Source organism: Aotus nancymaae, unplaced genomic scaffold, assembly GCF_030222135.1.
Source record: "Aotus nancymaae isolate 86718 unplaced genomic scaffold, 86718_ANA_hifiasm-v0.15.2.pri h1tg000004l, whole genome shotgun sequence".
NCBI classification, from domain to species: domain Eukaryota; kingdom Metazoa; phylum Chordata; class Mammalia; order Primates; family Aotidae; genus Aotus; species Aotus nancymaae.
Window position 1 is genome coordinate 28,825,707 of NW_026988415.1, and position 13,943 is coordinate 28,839,649.

A 13,943-nucleotide genomic window follows, 5' to 3' on the forward strand; every position below is an offset into this window, starting at 1 on the left:
AGATCGCGCCACTGCACTGCAGCCTGGTTGACAGAGCGAGACTGTGTTTCAAAAAAGCAAGTAAAAAACCAAAGTTTAAAAAAAGCAAAAAAAAAAAAAAAATTAGCCAGGTGTGGTGGCACAGGCCTGTGTTCCCAGCTACTCAGGAGGCTATGGCAGAAAAATTGCTTGAACTCCAGAAGAGGTTGCAGTGAGCCAAGATCGCACCACTGAACTCCAGCCTGGGCAAGAGAGCAAGACTCTGTCTTAAAAAAGAAGAGGCCAGGCGCGGTGGCTCATGCCTATAATCCCAGCAGTTTGGGAGGCCGAAGTGGGCGGATCACGAGGTCAAGAGATGAGACCATCCTGGCCAACATGGTGAAACCCAGTCTCTAAAAAAATAAAAAAAAAAAAGAAGAAAGAGAAAAAGGAAGGGAGGGAGGGGCGGGCCAAGTGTGGTGGCTCACTCCAGCACTTTAGGAGGCCAAGGCTAGTGGATCACTGAGGTCAGAAGTTCGAGACCAGCCTGACCAACGTGGAGAAACTCTGCATCTACTAAAAATACAAAAATTAGCCGGGCGTAGTGGTGCATGCCTATAATCCGAGCTACTCAGGAGGCTGAGGCAGGAGAAACGCTTGAACCCTCACCATTGCTCTCCAGCCTAGGCAACAAGACTGAAATTCCGTCTCAAAAAAAAAAAAAGAGAGGGGGAGGGAAGGAGGGAGGGATTGAGGAAGGAAGGAGACAAGCCTGGGCAACATAGTGACACCCCGTCTCTATTAAAAAAATATAAAATGTTGGCCTGGCACAGTGCCTCATGCCTGTAATTCCAGCACTTTGTGAGGCCGAGGTGGGAAGATTGTTTGAGCTCAGGAGTTGAAGACCAGCCTGGGCAATACAGTGAGACCCCATTTCTTAAAAAAAAAAAAAGTAGTGATTCATGCTGCAACATGGATGAACCCTGAAAACATGCTAAGTTAAAGAAAGCAGACACAAAAGGCTATATAGTATATGACTCCGTTTATATAAAATATCCACAATAGGCAAATCCACAGAGATGGAAAATAGATTACTGGTTTTCTAGGGCTGAGAGAAGAGTGGGAATCAAAGAGTGACTGCTAGGCTGGACGTGGTGGCTCACGCCTGTAATCCCAAAACTTTGGGAGGCCGAGGCGGGCGAATCATCTGAGGTCAGGAGTTTGAGACTAGCCTGGCCAACATGGTAAAACATAGTAAAACTCTGTCTCTACTAAAAATATGTTTATCAACATGGTAAAACTCTGTCTCTACTAAAAATACAAAATTAGCAGGGCATGGTGGTGCATGCCTGTAATCCCAGCACTTTGGGAAGCTGAGGCAGGTGGATCACCTGAGGTCAGGAGTTTGAGACCAGCTGGGCCAACATGGTGAAACCCTGTCTCTAATAAAAATAAAAAATTAACCGAGGGTGATGGCGCATGCCCGTAAATTTGGGAAACTGAGGCAGGGGAATCACTTAAACCCAGGAGGTGAAGGTTGCAGTGAGCCCAGATCATGCCACTGCACTCAAACCTGGGTGACAGAGACTCCATCTCAAAAATAAAATAAAATAAAATGAGGCCGAGCACAGTGGCTCAGGCCTATAATCCCAGCACTTTGGGAGGCCAAGGTAGGTAGATCACAAGGTCAGGAGATCTAGACCAGCCTGGCCAACATAGTGAAACACCATCTCTACTAAAAATACAAAAATTAGCTGGGCATGGTGGTATGTGCCTGTAGTCCCAGCTACTTGGGAGGCTGAGGCAGGAGAATTGCTTGAACCCGGGAGGTGGAAGTTGCAGTGAGCCAAGCTTGCACCATTGCACTCCAGCCTGGGCTACAGAGTGAGACTCTGTCTCAAAAAATAAAAATAAAAAGTAAATAAAATAAAATGGTGATTTTCATATTATGTGAATTACATCTCACTTAAAGAATGGGAGAGAAGGCCGGCAGCGGTGGCTTATGCCTATAATCCTACCACTTTGGGAGGCCAAAGCGGGCAGATCACCTGAGAAGGTTGGGAGTTCGAGACCAGCCTGACACATGGAGAAACCCCATTTCTACTAAAAATACAAAAATTAGCAGGACATGGTGGCGCATGTAGTCCCAGCTACTCAGGAGGCTGCGGCAGGAGAATCGCTTGAACCTGAGAGGCAGAAGTTGTGGTGAGCCGAGATCGTGCCATTGCACTCCAGCTTGGGCAACAAAAGCAAAAAAACCTCTGTCTCAAAAAAAAAAAAAAAAAAAAAAAAGAATGGGAGAGAAGTTGGAAACAATGAATGAAGACAAATCTTTCACAGGGTTTTGTTGTAAAGGGACGGAGAAGTAGCTGGCAAGGGAGTTGGAGTAAAGAGCAGTTTTTGTTTTGTTTTGAGATGGAATCTCACTCTGTCACCCAGGCTGGAGTGCAGTGGCTCAATCTCAGCTCACTGCAACCTCCGTCTCCCGGGTTCAAGCAATTCTTCTGCCTCAGCCTCCCGAGTAGCTGGGACCACATGCACATGCCACCACGTCCAGCTAATTTTTGTATTTTTAGTAGAGATGGAGTTTCACCATGTTGGTCAGGCTGGTGTCGAACTCCTGACCTCGTGATCCGCTGGCTTTGGCCTCCCAAAGTGCTGGGATTACCAGTGTGAGCTACCAGGCCAGGCAAGAGCAGCTTTTTAAAGATGACAGCATATTTATTCGTATGTTGATGAGAATAATCCAGTGAAAAGCAAGGACAGAAAGGGAAGACTAGCCAGACAGGGTTGTCGAATGGGCGAGAGAGGTTTGGATCTACGGCACAAGCAAGCGGACAGGCTGGACATAGCTCAAAGGTTTCATCCACAGTAATGGAAGGATGGGGGAATAGTTGAGTGGAGGTGCTGGCAGATAGCATGTGGTAGATGGGTTGTAGAAGTTCTGTTGTGATTGCTTAAATTGTCTCAGTGGAGGAAGGAAGCGGGGGCCTCTGGATACGCTTGCCCGGCTATGCTGCTGCGGCCACTGCGGGGCTGGGCCGCCGGGGCGCTGCGCGGCCTGGGGCAGGGGAGCCCCAGGAGCCCGGCCTCAGGCCCCAGGCCGCGCAGCGGTGCCTGCCCCAGGCCGCGCACCGGGGCCTGGCCTACGGTTAACGCGCGTCTTGGTCCCGCCTCCCAGGAGCCCCTAAGCGCCCCCCTACTCCCTGCCCCTCGGCTCCCGGAACCCGCCCGAGCCCGAAACACCGCCTCCAAGGCGCGAGATTTACGTCTCGGCTGAGGCGGGGGCGGCGGTGGCTATCTGCCGGTACCCGGGCGCCAGGCCGCAGCGAGCGCGGGGGCCGTGGGGTTCTGCGCCCGGCTCTTGTTCTGGGATGAGCAGAGGGGCTTTAAAGAGCAGGACAGACCCCCTGCCCTCTGGGGCAGGGGCTGCTCTGAACATTCTGGCCCAAACTCGGGTTTCCTGGCCCGATTTTTTCGGCCTTGGGGGCGATGGGGACTGGGAGTTGCCGTAAGCCGATTCTCCTCACACTCTGGTGCCAGCGTGGGGGAGACGGGGGTTACGCTCCCGGCGCTCTCCTGCCCTCCCCGGGAGTGGGGACCCATTCAGAAACGGGCGATTCTTATAGCCCAGTTCGGGCATCCGACATCTGGCTGTTGAGAGACGCCTCAGAACCACCTGTGGGGCGGATGGGCAGCGATGCCCGCCCTGGGCACAGAGGAACACCTGGATCCCAGGCCCAAACCCACGCCCGCTACCCCCTCTTCTCCGTGCACCACCAGTGGAGGCCGCTCTGCCTTTCCACTTGCTCAACACCCAGTCTGTGAAGATCTAAACAGATGACATATGGAAAATGCAAAGTATAATGTACTAAATAGAGAATAGGAAAAAGAGAAAAAATCAGTGATCTGTGTCGAGGGCAATATTGCAAGTGGGAAGACGACATGCCTGGAGTTCTTCTGTAAAGCGACAGACGTCGAGGTGTTAACGGAGCCCGTGTCCAAGTGGAGAAATGTCCGTGGCCACAATCCTCTGGGCCTGATGTATCACGATGCCTCTCGCTGGGGCCTTACGCTGCAGACGTATGTGCAGCTGACCACGCTGGATAGGCATACTCGTCCTCAGATGTCATCTGTACAGTTGATGGAGAGGTCGATGGAGAGATACATTTTTGTAGAAAACCTGTATAGAAGCGGGAAGATGCCAGAAGTGGACCATGTAGTTCTGTCGGAATGGTTTGACTGGATCTTGAGGAACATGGACGTGTCCGTTGATTTGATAGTTTACCTTCGGACCAATCCTGAGACTTGTTACCAGAGGTTAAAGAAGAGATGCAGGGAAGAGGAGAAGGTCATTCCACTGGAATACCTGGAAGCAATTCACCATCTTCATGAGGAGTGGCTCATCAAAGGCAGCCTTTTCCCTGTGGCAGCCCCTGTTCTGGTGATTGAGGCTGACCACTACATGGAGAAGATGTTAGAACTCTTTGAACAAAATCGAGATCGAATATTAATTCTGGAGAATCGGAAGCATGGCCCATAGGACGCGAAAGGTCTATGGATCGTGTCCGAAAAATGCGCACAGCTGCCAAGTTAGCTATTAGGAGTGATCTGGAAAAACTTGCTCCCAGGAGGGCTTTGTGTTTGGCCAGCTTGATTTTCCTAATGGTCTTGTCTCCTTTGCAAGTGTCTTTGTCATAAGTCTCTGGCCCTTGCGGGTAAATGACAAATGGGACCAATGGGTTTGCCGAGCCTGCAGCCTCACATTCCCCGCCTCTCCCAGTGGCTTCGCACTGCTGAGTCACTCATGAAGCCCTTAGGGAGAGCATCTGTTGTGTGCCTGACCTCACGCTTGAGCTGTGTACCAGTTGTCTCAGCCTTCAGCAGGAGGCCGAGGTAGGAGTCTTATATCCTAGCTCAGAAAGGTTGAGGGGCTCCCCAGGGGTCACACAGCCAGTGTGCACTGGAGCCGGCACCATTCAGACTTTCAGCCAGCTCTACAACTTTCCCTCGCTCTGGGCTGCCTCCTCCTGAGAGCTGTTCCTTGCCACCCTGCCTCTTCCGGTGGAAGCTCTCTTACGTTTCCGGGGAGAGCTAGCAGTGTATGGAGCTGGTATCATTTTCTCGATATTGAGCCATTCCCAAGGACAGTCAGCATTTCCAGACTTCCACAAAATTGTGCTGCATTTGGCTGGATCCCGGTGTTCAGTGGTTTCCCTGCCGAGGCTGCTGCAGCCCTGTCTACCACGTCTTCATATGGACTTTAAGGACCTTATTAGATTCACGCTCTGGCTCCTGAATGGTGCTGGGTCTCCTTGGCGATGAAGGTCCTGCTTGAACTGCTGTCATCTCCATGTCAGGGAAGTCACTTTTGGTGCCTGGCTGGGTGGCCCAGAGCCAAGCTGGGGCAAGGGGCAGCCAGCCCTGGCTTCCGAGGCTCCCTTCCTGTCTTGTGTCCTTGTATAAGGAGCTTTGCTCTTGGAGTTACTGAGAGTCTGTGGCCCAAGGGAGAGACACAAGTGGACTTAAGTCTTTTTGAAATGTTATTTCATCCAGAGGAATGCCTCAAGCCGTAGAGCCTGAAATCATCTTTGTTGGTTCAGAAAATACCTTAGCTTCACTCAGCTGGCACTGCATTGAAGGCACAGCTGATCCTTGGATCAAGCAGAAAACAAGAGAAAGAAAGAACATTCCCTTTGGGGACAGTCTGGAAAGTTGGGATTTGCAAGTAAAGGCTCTGGAAGCGTTGCTGGTCCTGACTCTTTGAGGTGGGCAGAGAGAGCTTCAAGAAGACTGGCTGCAAACGCCGGGAAGGATTAAGGCTTGACTCTGGAGAAACAGGCCACAGCCTCTCAGAGTAGCCGTAAATAGAGGTAGCAAGGCCACTCCCTGGCCCCTGTGAGTGTGGGCACCTGTGCATGCAATGCTCTGACTCTACAGAGGTGCCAGGTTCCCCTGCTGGGCCAGTCCCAGAGAGTTAAGAGGTCAAGGCCTCCAACTCCTGGTCCTTCCTTTTCGGACCAGTTCTTGTGCCATTGGCTGGCTGAGAAGCAGCAGCCAGGTAGGAGCTGTGTCCAGCAGCCCCTGTAGCCCACATGCTGCTCAACACATGTAGCTAGAAAACTGGGGAAGGCAGAACCTTTGCTACTGGGAATCTTGACATGTGGAGTCCATCTTTGAGAATTTGTAAATGAACAGTCCAATATTTTCCCTTGGCTCAATTTGACCATCCATTTTGGGGGAAATGTGATTTCTCTGTCTCTGTCTCTGTCTGTTTCTTTTTTTGCCCAACGCATAATCTCAAGACGTCCTGAGAACATGCATCGTGATTTTTCTGTTGCTCTGTGATACGCAGCAGCTCCTTCCTTCACCTAAGCCCTGTTGTTGATTTTGAAATGCTTCCTAGGCCAGTGGTTTTAGCTCCTGCCAGCATCCTTCTGCCAGTAGAGTAACAAGTTTTTATTTTTCAAATATTTCCTAACATGGAATGTAAGGGTCCAAGAAGAGCCTGCTGTCCTCCCTGCCCTCCACCTTGGAGAGGAGGCTGGGTGCATAAGCAGTGGCCAGGGCAGGTCACAAAAACCTCCCAGCCTAGAGACCACACCTGAAACAGGTAGGACTGCTGTCCCCTGCGGCAGGCAGAGCTGATCGGGGCAGGGGTCGCAGAGAAGTCATAGATACTACTGTGGACCAGGTGCCCAGAGGGGGCACCCAGGGCAGTGATGTTCCAGATGTGTCGGCCCCACCTCATCCCTGCTGTGAGACTGGAGTTCCATGGGGACGTGAAGTCAGTACACCCCAGAGCTGCTCTTGTTGACTTTTTAAAAACGTTGCACATCATGTACATTTTCTTTTAGTTAGTATTTATTTCAGTTTTAAGCTTTTTGATTGTACATATAAAATATATGATTATAAATATTTAAAAAAAGAAATTTTCTCAGTGACTAGAAAGCCAGGTCCTCAACTGAGTGTGAGAATGGAGGAAGAAGGGTTGCAGGTTTGAGGAGGGAGAGGAGAATCCTGACATAATTGTCTAGGCCAAGGCTCAGCAAATTACAGCCTATGGACCAAACCTGGCCACTGTGTGTTTTTGTATAGCCTGTGAGCTAAGAATGGTTTCTGTATTTTTCTTTTTCTTCTTTTTTTTTTTTTTTTTTTTTTCAGACAGTCTCACTCTGTTGCCCAGGCTAGAGTGCAGTGGCAAGATCTCGGCTCACTGCAACCTCTGCCTCCCAGGTTCAAGTGATTCTCCTTCCTCAGCCTCCTGAGTAGCTGAGACTACAGTCGTGCACCACCATGCCTGGCTAATTTTTGTATTTTTTAGTAGAAACGGGGTCTCACCATATTGGACAGGCTGATCTCTAACTCCTGACCTCGTCATGCGCCGGCCTCAGCCTCCCAAAGTGCTGGAATTACAAGCATGAGCCACCGCACCCAGCCATGGTGTCTGTATTTTTCAATGGTTGAAATAAATTGAGAGAGTATTTTGGGACTCATGACAATTTTATTGAATTCACATTTTAGTATCTGTAACTAAAGTTTTCTTGGAACCCAGCCACACCCATTCATTGATATTGTCCAGCTGCTTTCATCCTGCAACAGCAGAGCTGAATAGTCGCAACAGACACTGTATATCATCTACAAAGCCTAAAATATTTACTATCAGAAAAAGTTTGCTGGCTGGGCGCGGTGGCTCACACCTGTAATCCCAGCACTTTGGGAGGTCAAGGCAGGTGGATCATCGGAGGTCAGGAGTTCGAGACCAGCCTGGCCAATATGGCGAGACCCTGTCTTTACTAAAAATACAAAAATCAGCCAGGCGTGGTGGCGGGCGCCTGTAATCCCAGCTACTCTGGAGGCTGAGGCAGGAGAATTGCTTGAACCCGGGAGGTGGAGGTTGCAATGAACCAAGATTGTGCCACTGCATTCCAGCCTGGGCAACAGAGCAAGACTGTCTCAAAAAAAAAAGAAAGAAAGAAAAAGTTTGCCAGCCAGGTGCGCTGTAATCCCAGCACTTTGGGAGGCCTAGCCAGGCAGATCACTTGAGGTTAGAAGTTCAAGACCAGCCTGGCCAATATGGTAAAACTCTACCTTTACTAAAAATATAAAAATTAGCTGGGCGTGGTGGTGCACACCATAATCCCAGCTACTCAGGAGACTGAGGCAGGAGGATCGCTTGAGCCTGGGAGGCAGAGGTTGCAGTGAGCCGAAATCACACCACTGCACTCCAGCATGGGCTACAGAGAGAGACTCCATCTCAAAAAAAAAAAAAAAAAATTTGCCAGCCGGGAATGTTGGTATGTAACCTGTAATCCCAGCTACTCAAGAGGCTGGGGCAGGAGGATCACTTAAGCCCAGGAGTTCAAGCCCAGCCTGGGTGACATAGCAAGACCTTGTCTCTGCAAAAAAGGTTTTTAAGTAGTCAGGCATGGTGGTTTACACCTGTATTCCTAGCTACTTGGGAGGCTGAGGTGGGAGGATTGCTTGAGTCTAGGAGTTCAAGGCTGCAGTAAGCTATGATCACACCACTGCAATCTAGCCTGGCCAACACAGCGAGACCCTGTCTCTAAAATTTATGTATATATATAGCCAACCCCTCATCCCTTCATCTAGGGCCTTGCTATCCAAAGTGCTGGTCCAAGGTCCAGCAGCATTCACATCACCCGGGAGGTTGTTGGAAATGCAGAACTAGAATTTGTATTCTAACAAGATCCCCAGATGATTCATGTGTGCAAGAGAGCTTGAGAATCACTGCTCTGGGAGAGTGGGAGCTTGGCTGGACTAAAGAAATGTAGGGTTGGCCAGGTGCAGTGGCTCACGCCTGTAATTCCAGAACTTTGGGAGGCCAAGGCCGAGATCACCTGAGGTCAGGAGTTCGAGACCAGCCTGGACAACATGGTGAAACTCTGTCTCTACTAAAAATACAAAATTAGCTGGGTGTGATGGTGCATGCCTATAATCCCAGCTATTCGGGAGGCTGAGCCAGGAGAATCGCTTGAACCTGGGAGGTGGAGGCTGCAGTGAGCCAAGATCGTGCCACTGCACTCCAGCCTGGGTGAGACAGAGTGAGACTCTGTCTCAAAAAAAAAAAGAAAAAAAAAAGGCCAGGTGTGGTGGCTCACGCCTGTAATCCCAGCACTTTGGGAGGCCAAGGCAGGCAGATCACAAGGTCAGGAGTTCGAGACCAGCATGGCAAATATAGTGAAACCTTGTCTCTACTAAAAATACAAAATTAGCTGAGTGTGGTGGAGCACGCCTGTAATCCCAGCTACTCAGAAGGCTGAGACAGGAGAATCGCTTGAACCTGGGAGGTGGAGGCTGCAGCGAGCCCAAGATTGCGTCACTGCGCTCCAGCCTGGGTGAGACTCTATCTCAAAAAAAAGAAAAGAAAAAAAAAAAAAAAGGCCGGGTGTGGTGGCTCACGCCTTCATGCCTGTAATCCCAGCACTTTGGGAGGCTGAGGTGGATGGAATCACAAGGTCAGGAGGTTGAGATCAGCCTGGGCAATGCGGTGAAACCCTGTCTCTAGTGAAAATACAAAAATTAGCTGGGCATGGTGGCAGGCCCCTGTATTCCCAGCTACTCGGGAGGCTGAGGGAGGAGAATCACTTGAACCCGGGAGGTGGAGGTTGTATTGAGCCAAGAGCGTGCCACTGCACTCCAGCCTGGGCGACAGAGTGAGACTGCATCTCAAAAAAAAAGAGAAAGAAAGAAATGTAGGGTTGTGGGGCAGCATTAAGGGCCCACTTTAAGCTAATGGTCATGAACTTGAAGCGAGACTAGTTGGTTTCCTCCAGCCTCATTCGTCTGTCAGAGGTGCAAGTCGTTGAGTAAGACAATTGGATTTATCAGGGTTAGGGCTTCACCAAATGAGTACAAGTAAAGGCAAAGTGTGTACAGGCAAGGTGAGTGTTTGATGCAATTTAAGCTACGTTAGGAGGGAAGAGAAGTCACAAAGGGGTGGCAGAGAGAAAAGAGGAAAGGTGATACGGATTGATGGTCTCATCAATCGATGAATGGTCCCAGCGAGGTGGAAATAGCCTTAGTGTTGGGGCACTAGAGGAAGTGAGCTGTGAGGATAGGAGGCGGTGGTAAGAGAATGGGAGAATGCCATGGTCAAAGGTTTGACAGGGAACAGGTGGCTGGGTGTGGTGGACAAGATCATTGGAGAAGAGGAGGCCAAGGGTCTGGAAGTATCTACATGAATATTGAAATCACCAAGAACTGTGACAGGAGTAGTGTTTGAGACAGTGACAGTAAGCCAGGAGCTAAATTAGCAAGGAATGAGAGGGAGAGACTCAAGGACTGGTAGGAGACTGTAACAACAACAAAAAAGAGTATCATTGGCCAGGCGCGGTGGCTCACGCCTGTAATCCCAGCGCTTTGCGAAGCCAAGGCAGGCAGATCACCTGAGGTCAGGAGTTGGAGACTAGCCTAGCCAACATGGTGAAACCCCATCTCTACTAAAAATACAAAAATTAGCCGGGTGTGGTGGTGGGTGTTTATAATCCCAGTTACTCGGGAGGCTGAGGCAGGAGAATTACCTGAACCTGGGAGGCACAGGTTGCAGTGAGCTGAGATTGTGCCACTGCACTCCAGCCTGGGCAATGGAGTGAGACTGTTTCAAAAAAAAAAGAACCACTAAATAGGCCAGGTACAGTGGCTCACACCTGTAATCCCAACACTTTGGTAGGCAGAGTGGGGCAGATACCTTGAGCTCAGGAGTTCAAGACCAACATGGCCAACATACACCCCATCTCTACTGAAAACACAAATATTAGCCAGGTGTGGTGGCATGTGCCTACAGATCCAGCCACTTGAGAGGCTGAGGCACGAGAATCGCTTGAACCCAGGAGGTGGAGGTTGCAGTGAACCAAGATGACACCACTGTGCTCCTCCAGCCTGGTTGACAGAGCAACACTCTGTCTCAAAAAAAAATGAAAAGGAGCCACTAAATATAGTGACATGATCGGGCTTAGGTTTTAACAGGATCATTGGCTGCTGTGTTGAGAAGAAACGGTAGAGGGACAGGGCCAGAGAGCGGGGAATAGTTTGGAGGATTTTGCAGTAATCCAAGTGAAAGATGAACCATGGTAAGGGAAATGAGGAGCACTGAATTCGAGCTACATTTGTGAAAGAGCTGACAGGATTTGCTTAGAGATTGGATTAAGGGTGTAACAGAAAGAGAAGAGTCAAGAGGGAGTTTCTATATAAAATGGCTTTTAAAACAAAGAACCAGTCTGTTAAAGAAGTCTACAAATTAGGCCCAGTGTGGTGGCTCACACCTGTAATCCCAGCACTTTGGGAGGCCAAGGCAGTTGGATCACTTGAGGTCAGAAGTTTGAGACCAGCTTGGCCAACATGCTGAACTCCGACTCTGAAAACCCGTCTCTACTAAAAATACAAAAATTAGCTGGGTGTGGTGGCGGGCGCCTGTAATCCGAGCCACTCAGGAGGCTGAGGCAGGAAATCGCTTGAACCCGGGAGGTGGAGGTTGCAGTGAGTGGAGATCATGCCACTGCACTCCAACCTAGGTGACAGAGCGAGACTCTGACTCAAAAAAATAAAGGAAAAAAAAGGAAGAAGTCTACAAATTGTTGGTCCCCAGAATAAATCTCAGACTCCAGGGCTGGCTCTGGGAGGTGCTGGATACCTGTTCTCAGCCTCTACACCTTTGCAAACATAATCGTCCCTCGGTATCCAAGAAGGATTGGTTCCAGGATCCCTTTATTTTATTTTATTTTATTTTATTTTTTGAGACGGAGTTTCGCTCTTGTTACCCAGGCTGGAGTGCAATGGTGCGATCTCGGCTCACCGCAACCTCCGCCTCCCGGGTTCAGGCAATTCTCCTACCTCAACCTCCCGAGTAGCTGGGATTACAGGCACGCGCCACCATGCCCAGCTAATTTTTTGTATTTTTAGTAGAGACGGGGTTTCACCATGTTGACCAGGATGGTCTCAATCTCTTGACCTCGTGATCCACCTGCCTAGGCCTCCCAAAGTGCTGGGATTACAGGCGTGAGCCACCATGCCCGGCCTTCCCTTTATTTTAAGACAAAGTTTAGCTCTTGTTGCCCAAGCTGGAGTGCAATGGTGAAATCTTGGCTCACCACAACCTTTGCCTCCCAGGTTCAAGCGATTCTCCTGTTTCAGCCTCCCGAGTAGCTGGGATTACAGGCATGCGCCACCACATCTGGCTAATGTTTTTATATATTTTTTAGTAGAGATAAGGTTTCTCCATGTTGGTCAGGCTGGTCTCAAACTCCTGACCTCAGGTGATCCACCCACCTCAGCCTCCCAAAGTGCTGGGATTACAGGTGTGAGCCACCATGCCCAGTCCCAGGATCCCTTTGATACCAAAATCCACTGATGTCAAAGTCCTGTATATAAAATGATGTGGCCGGGCGCTGTGGCTCACGCCTGTAATCCTAGCACTTTGGGAGGCCAAGGTGGGTGGATCACCTGAGGTCAGGAGTTCAAGACCAGCCTGGCTATCATGGTGAAACTCCATCTTTTAAAAAAAAAAAAAAAAAAAATGTAATATTTGCATATAACCTACACACATCCTCCTATATACTTTAAATCCAACTCTTGGTTACTTATAACACCTAATGTGTAAATGCTATGTAAATAGTTGTTATACTGTATTGTTTTTCATTTATATTTATTTATTTATTTTTTTTGTTTGAGGCGGAGTTTCACTGTTGTTACCCAGACTGGAGTGCAATGGCGCGATCTCGGCTCATCGCAACCTCCGCCTCCTGGGTTCAAGCAATTCTCCTGCCTCAGCCTCCCGAGTAGCTGGGATTACAGGCGCGCACCACCATGCCCAGCTAATTTTTTTGTATTTTTAGTAGAGACGGGGTTTCACCAAGTTGACCAGGATGGTCTCGATCCCTTGACCTCGTGATCCACCCGCCTCGGCCTCCCAAAGTGCTGGGATTATAGGCGTGAGCCACCGCGCCCGGCCTCATTTATATTTATTTTTAGAGACAGGGTCTCACTAATGTAGTAGGAGGCTGGACTTGAACTCCTCGGATCAACCAATCCTCCTGTTGCAGCCTCCCAAGTAGCTAGGACTATAGGTGCATGCTGCCACACCGGTCTATATTTGTATTATTTTTTATTGCTGTATCACTTTTTCCAACATTTTTTTTTGAGATAGGGTCTCACTCTGTTGCCCAGGCTGGAGTGAGGTTGTGCAATCTCAGCTCACTGCAACCTCCGCCTCCTGGGTTCAAGCAATTCTCCTGCCTCAGCCTCCTGAATAGCTGAGATCACAGGCGTGTGCCACCATTCCCAGCTAATTTTTGTATGTTTAGTAGAGACTGGGTTCCACCATGTTCACCAGGCTGGCCTTGAACTCCTGCACTCAAGCAATCCACCCACCATAGCCTCCCAAAGTGCTGGGATTACAGGTGTGAGCCACCATGCCTGGCCATTTTTCCAAATGTATATTTTTTAACTTGGATTTTTTGGATTTTTATTGCTTATTGATTTAACAGCAAGCATTTTCTTTCTGGTGATCAGAAGCAGCAGCAAATAAGTCTTTAAGTACTTATATCAATCATCCTTTTAATACTTACTGCTTTATAGAGCACTTCTTCCTCGTTTTCCTTCTACCTTTCATGCCACCGCTTCTCAGTTTTTTTTTTTTTTGAGACAGGGTCTCACTGTGTTGCCCAGACTGGAGTGCAGTGGCACAATCATGGCTTACTGCAGCCTTGAACTCCTGGGCTCATACGATCCTCCCTTCTCACCTTCCAAGCAGCTGGGGCTAATACAAAATTAGCTGAGCGTGGTGTTGAGTGCCTGTAATCCCAGCTACTCGGGAGGCTGAGGCGGGAGAATCACTTGAACCCAGGAGGCAGAGGTTGCAGTGAGCCAAGATCACTCCACTGCACTCCAGCCTGGGCAACAGAGCAAGATTCCATCTAAAAACAAAAACAAATACAAAAAAACAAAACAAAACAAGTAGCTGGGGC

The 13,943-nt window shown here is 49.3% G+C and overlaps 1 pseudogene; it reads left to right on the top strand.

The window, feature by feature from the left end:
* Nucleotides 1-2,938: 2,938 nt before the first annotated feature.
* Nucleotides 2,939-4,592, top strand: LOC105733807 (thymidine kinase 2, mitochondrial-like; annotated as a pseudogene).
* The last annotated feature ends 9,351 nt before the right edge of the window (nt 4,593-13,943 follow it).